A 6,385-nucleotide genomic window follows, 5' to 3' on the forward strand; every position below is an offset into this window, starting at 1 on the left:
CGTAAATTTCTTCTATTTACCATTAGATTTTTGGCAAAATGATAAATGAATTTTCTTGACTACATTTAGGTATGAATAGGTTTGGCAGATAAAATACAGGATGCCCAGTTAAACTTGAATTTCAGATAAAAAATGATTAAATGTTTAGAACAATTATATTCCAAACATTTCATGGGGCATAGTTGTTTTATAAGAGTACTCATTGTTTGTCTGAAATTCAAATTTAACAGGGAACTCTGTGGGAGTTTTTGACTAAACCTGAAATCCCTACAATATAGCAATGACTACAATAACACAAATACTGGTTAAAAATTATTGAGAACTTTCAGGAGGAATGATGCTGTTTCAACATGCATTATTTTACCTTAATTCTTACAACAATAAATGCAAACAACCGTTTTCCTCATTTTCTAGTCATGCATCTGGGGTTATAAAGATGAATTTCTAATAGTTTACAGATGGCAAGTTATAATTTATGCTCAGATCTGTCTGACTCCAGAGCATTAAATAACATACATAATATATTTTCACTAATTTAAATCCATACACACAATCTGAGTATGTGCCCAAGAGGGTAAATACAACTGCACTAGCATTCTGTGGCAGTTGTATATCTGGATCCTGGCTAGCCATCACTCATTATGCCTTATGATATATTCATAAAATGCAGCCATTTTATCTCTTGGTACATTTTCTTTGATCAAAAAGAGAAAACACATTTTTCATTGTGGATTGCTCAAGTTCAGACAGGTGGTTGCTGGCTTCCACAGCAGATGCCAGCTTTTCCATGTGGCTGGATGCCATGTTCAGGTGACTTAGGTTTCCAACCACCTGCTTCTGACTGTGCCCTGGGAATAAATACTACATTAGCAACAATTTCACTTTCTTATTCATTTTCTTACTTATCTAGGCTTGGGAACTCTGTCCAACATTAGTTTAATGTGGGTCGATTGGACACTATCCAGGAGCTAATTATTGGCAATTTTCCCCTGCCATTAAATATTAAGTATCACAAGTAGGTGAGGCTAATAAAATCACTTAAGAAAATATATGTCATGTTATCATGGTACTTAATGATGGATGTCTACAGTTATGGAAGCGCCCAGACTTTATGTTTGGCATTTGGTGATTTATTTACTACAACTTATTTCTTCTAAATGGTTTCTTAATCACTGGAAACCAAACTGCTGCGATCTAAATTAGAAACATCTATTGATTTTTAGAGAATATATTATTAAGGACCAAACTTGAAAAACTATAATTTACATTCCCTGTTGAATCTTTTGTTATAATTGACTTCTATTGGCAAAATGCTCTGGAAGCATTTACTATTAATATGAATAAAGTAGTTTACTTAAGAATCTTTTAAAAATATCCAGCAATTCTATGTTGCATTGTAGGTTGCATTTAACCTTTAGGATTTATGGCAAATCAGAGGTTCATTATCATTAAATGAGATCACCCCAGGAGATACTACAGAGAAACATTAGTTTTGAAATATTTTTCTAAAACAAATTATTTTTTAGCTAATTCTTCTAGAAACAAAAGCAATAGAAAAACTGAATCCAGTTCAACCACAAGAATGGGATCCTAAATAGTTATATTCCATGTACGTATAACATGTCAAAATATATTTTACTCTTATGTGTGCCCAGAAAGAACAAATTAAAAAACTACTACACATACCTAAAAAATAAGTAAATAGGAAAAAATAAGAACTGAATCCATTTTTAAAATATTTTTTAGTTGTTGATGTACCTTTGTTTTTTATTTATTTATATGTGGTGCTGAGGATCGAACCCAGTGTCTCACATATGCTAGACAAGTCCTCTACCACTGAGCCATTACCCCAGCCCCCTGAATCCATTTTTTAAAAGTTTATGCTTTTTGTCTGCATAATATATCAAATCCATTTGGATCTTTTCACACAAAAGTTGGTCAATTTTCCCACTATCATTTTGTTATTTGCCTATTTTTATAAAAACACAACCAAAAATATCAGGTTTTTATTTCTTGAGTTCTGTTTTCACATTTGAAAATATATGCAATTGAAACATATAATTTTCAACCAATTAAGTCTCATGTAGAAACATTAAGATGATTCATTGGATTATTCACTTTTCATCAGGATGTTTGGGTTTTATGTTAAGACTATCACAGCTTGAATTTATTGTGATAGTCTTGGCAAGATGCAACCATTATGGGACATCAAAGCAGCTGAAGGGAAATGAGAGTTGGTTTTTTTGATGCAAAGACCTGACTGGATCTGAGACAGAAATTGTGAAATCTTCAAAAGGAACCATCGAAGTATAGAATTGGGGAATTTCCTCATGATAAAGGAAATATAATTTGTCCCCATGATTATCAGGAGGTTTCAATATACACAGTCTTACTATGATTGCCTCAAACATCTTTGGCGGGCTTATTAACTTCTCAAAGTTCATTCTTTTCATGCTTCTCAAGGTACATTTTAAAACTCCCAGGACAGTGGTGTTTGAACACTAAAGCACCTGACTTCTAGTTTCAGGGACATGACTGGGGAATTTGACACAATCCAGTACAAAATGACACTTTTTACTGATCAGTATTGAAGAAAAATTATCAACTGTGGTATCAACATCAGAAAATCAGGGATAACGCAAGAACAGTGGTTGCAGAATAATATTAGTAGTTTCTGAGAGTGTGCATCTTTTCTGTCTTCTCTGCCTTCTATTTTAATCAATATCATTATAAAATTGCAGATTGAGGGACCATAGATTTTATTACAGTATTTGGAGAAACCAGAAAGAAAAAGAAAGAATACAAGATTCTGACTTTCTTCTATGATCTTATTTTTTTCAATGTAAAAATTTTTAATGAAGAAGTGTTAACCCACAAGTCATTTTATTTCACATAGACTGAATTAAATACCCAAAAGCTCTATATGAAGGGAACAAATATTTCCACATATTTGACCTCAAACGTCTATTCTCTCCCTGTTGTCATGAAATTAGAGTGAATTTTCTCCAACAGTGATTAGAGCATCTTTAAAAAAAACTTTTATGAAAATCTCAAACATGTGCAATAGGAGAGAGTTGTGTCATGAAAGCAATGTGCTCACTGCTTAGCTTCACAAACTGTCCATATGTCACCAATGACCATTTGATTTGTTCTGTCAACTACCACCTCCTTCCTGTTTCCTTTGCATTGAATCTGTTACTATATTTTTTTCTGTAAATATTTCCTTATGAATCTCTAAAAGATAAAGGTACCTAAAACATCCCATAATTCTACTGTAACCTCAAAAATAACATTAATTTGCTGATACTGTCAAATATCCAGCTAAAATTTCACATTTCTTACTTTTTCCTTTTTGTGTATGTATTTTTTTTTTTAAAAAAAAGCCTATGCACTGTGGTTAGGTTATGTTTTTAAGGTTTCTTTAATGTAATTTCTGGAGCAAGGATGGCCATGGACAAAGTTTCTTACATTTTGACCTTTCCCTTACTCCAAAAATGGTTAAAGTAAAACACAATGTTTTAAGATTGAGTTTTATCTTTGTACTATCAAATAAAACTGTCAATTATATGATATTTGGATCTAAGCATTGCTTAGTAAAAACAGAAACCTAAATATTTATTTCCATTTGATTCAAATATTATTGTGTACATGTAAGAATGTTATTAATTTCAATTTTGAAAGTTTTTCTATTAATAGATATTTTTTAAAATTTTAAAATTGAAATAATTCAATTGAATCCATAACCTGGTGCTATTAATACTTTGGCATACTAAATTATGCATATTCTCTTATATCAACATCTTTAACAGTTTCTAGTTTCTCTTGATTATGAATTTAGATTATTTTTATGAATCATGGAAGTTGAATATAAAACTCGGAAGATACTTATGTACTTTGTTCAGACATAGTTTATGCAATTAATTGTGATTGGCACTGTAGTTATTAGAAATCCATTAAAAGCAAAACAATCCACTAATTATTTTACTTACTTCTTTTTTCCACAAATCATCACATTATACTTGATTACGTTCTAGATATACATTTGAATTTTAAAATGCCATTTCACTGAATAGTTTCTATTCAAAAGAAATGAGTAGAAATGAGTTTTTTCCCTCCTGAATTATTTAATTTATTTATCCAGAGCATTAATTATGAAAATGGCATTGGGAATATCTTATCTTCATAATGATGCTTCCATTTGCTAATAAAAATGAAGAGTGAGAAGTGGCTGTAGATAATATCTTTCAACAGATTTGAATTTACTTTGACCAAAGGAGAAAAGTTAGAGACTTCTGTTTGCTTATTATAGAATGTGTTTAAGAGTGAAAACTATTTTTCCTCTTTTCTGAAGAAACATGTGCTCTTGACCAATTTGAATCTCTAGTAAATACACATGCTTTACTTTGTAAAGGAAATGAAATTGCAACTTCAAATCTTCAGATGAATCTTCGAATATTTTTAGCAATTAAATTTGCTTTTGTAAATTGATTTTCTGTTGAAGTTCTGAACAGCAAATACTACAGAAAGCATGGTCCTTGCCATCATTGTGTCTTCTTCACCTAACAATAGGTCTCCAAGCAAAGTTCCTGTGGGGAGTAGCTGTCTTTTCCCTAGGAACTCAGCTAATGCTTATAAGGCTAGATACTTAAGAACACCTCATGTGAATTAACTTATTTAATCCTCATAACAACCTTAAAGGACATAATATTTTTTATTAGAGTTTTATAGTTATACATAGCAGTTGAGTTCATTCCAACAAATTCATACATGCATGGAATTGAATTTCAGTTTATAATCCTCCCCCTGCCTCCTACCTCCCTCCCATCTCCTATTCTGCTTTCTCTCTCTACTAGACTTCCTTTTGCTTGTCTATTAACTAATATTTGGTTGGTTCTTTCTACCTATGCATAAAGGTGAAGTTTTCTGTGGTACATTTATATATGTACACCAACATGAATTTTTAAGAATTCATTCTGCATTGCCTCCCCTTACCCATCCCTCCCCTCTGCCTCTTGATCTCCTTTTTGCTTTTATCTTTTTTTTAAAAAGGTATTTGAAACACAACTTCATTCTGACTCTAAACGAAAAGGAATGGGAATGACAGTAACAAACAAGATTCACCATTGAATATTGTGATATGACTATAGCAGTCATATTTGAAACTCAAGGAGAAAAACAAGTGCGTTCCAAACAGCTAAATATGCAGGTCCAAAAAATGAAGGTTTTTTTTTTTTAACTGACGCATTCGCTCCGAAGCCTTCATCTCCTTCAGCGTTCAGTGCCACACGTGGCACCGCGGACGTCACAGGACAGTCGCCTATAAAACTATAGACTTGACGCTGGGCTCCAGCTTCATCTCCTCACAGGTCATTGTCCTCATCTGGCAGAGCACTTGTCTGAGCAACCTCTAAATCATGCTCACACTGCACCACCAAGGCAGGGTCCGTGACAACCTCTGGTGGGGCAAGAGCAGGCAGGGCAGAAACTCCAAGTCAGGGTCTCCATGAACTCTCTAGGGAGCCAGAGGAAGGGTTTTTCAGAGTTGTAGTTAACTTTTGGCTGAGATGTCATAGTGCTGAAGATTCTTCTTTCTTTGATGGACAATAGATTTTGCCTTCACTGTCCTGTCGTTACTGTCCACTTTGTTGCCACACAACACAATGGGGATACTTTCACATACTCTACCAGATCTCTATGTCAGCTAGGCACTTCTTGTAAGTAACTCTTGATGTCACATCAAACATTATAATGGCACACTGGGCTTGGATGTAGTAGCTCTGCCACAGGCCACCGAACTTCTCCTGGCCCGCTGTGTCCCAGGCATTGACCTTGATGGGCCCTCTGTTGGTGTGGAACATGAGTGGGTGGACCTCCATGCCCTGGGTGGCCACATACTTCTTCTTGAACTAGCTGGTCAGGCGGCGCTTCACGAATGTCATCTTCCCAGTGCCGCCATCGCCCACCAACATGAGCTTGATCTGCACCTGTGGCTCCCCCTGCTCTGCCATCCTTGTGATCCTTCTAGAAGCATCTCCATGAGCATCCAACTCTCTGGCTGGGCACAAATCACGGAGCCGCCACAAAGCACTTGTATGTTCAAACAGGAAACTATTGACTGAACTCCAACAGCACTCTATGCACACTCCCCAGGAACTCTCCCGAACGCCACCCACGTGGCTCCACTCTGGCACACCAAACCAACCGGAACTCCCCGATGCGAACTCCCCAGGAAATCCCCACGAGAACTCCAAAGTAGTGGGCAGGGGTCTATATACAATTGAATCAATCCAGCATCATCTTAATGGCTCGCCTCTCAACCATTACTTCTGGCAAAATGCCAGGGGCCATTCTGACTCAGCTGTGGCTCCCAACATCTCCCCCCTTC

General features: G+C 35.3%; 1 pseudogene; it reads right to left on the reverse strand.

The window, feature by feature from the left end:
• Window positions 1-5,360: 5,360 nt before the first annotated feature.
• On the reverse strand, window positions 5,361-6,008 carry LOC143396763 (GTP-binding nuclear protein Ran-like; annotated as a pseudogene).
• Window positions 6,009-6,385: the final 377 nt, after the last annotated feature.

This window comes from Callospermophilus lateralis, chromosome 4 (assembly GCF_048772815.1).
Source record: "Callospermophilus lateralis isolate mCalLat2 chromosome 4, mCalLat2.hap1, whole genome shotgun sequence".
NCBI classification, from domain to species: domain Eukaryota; kingdom Metazoa; phylum Chordata; class Mammalia; order Rodentia; family Sciuridae; genus Callospermophilus; species Callospermophilus lateralis.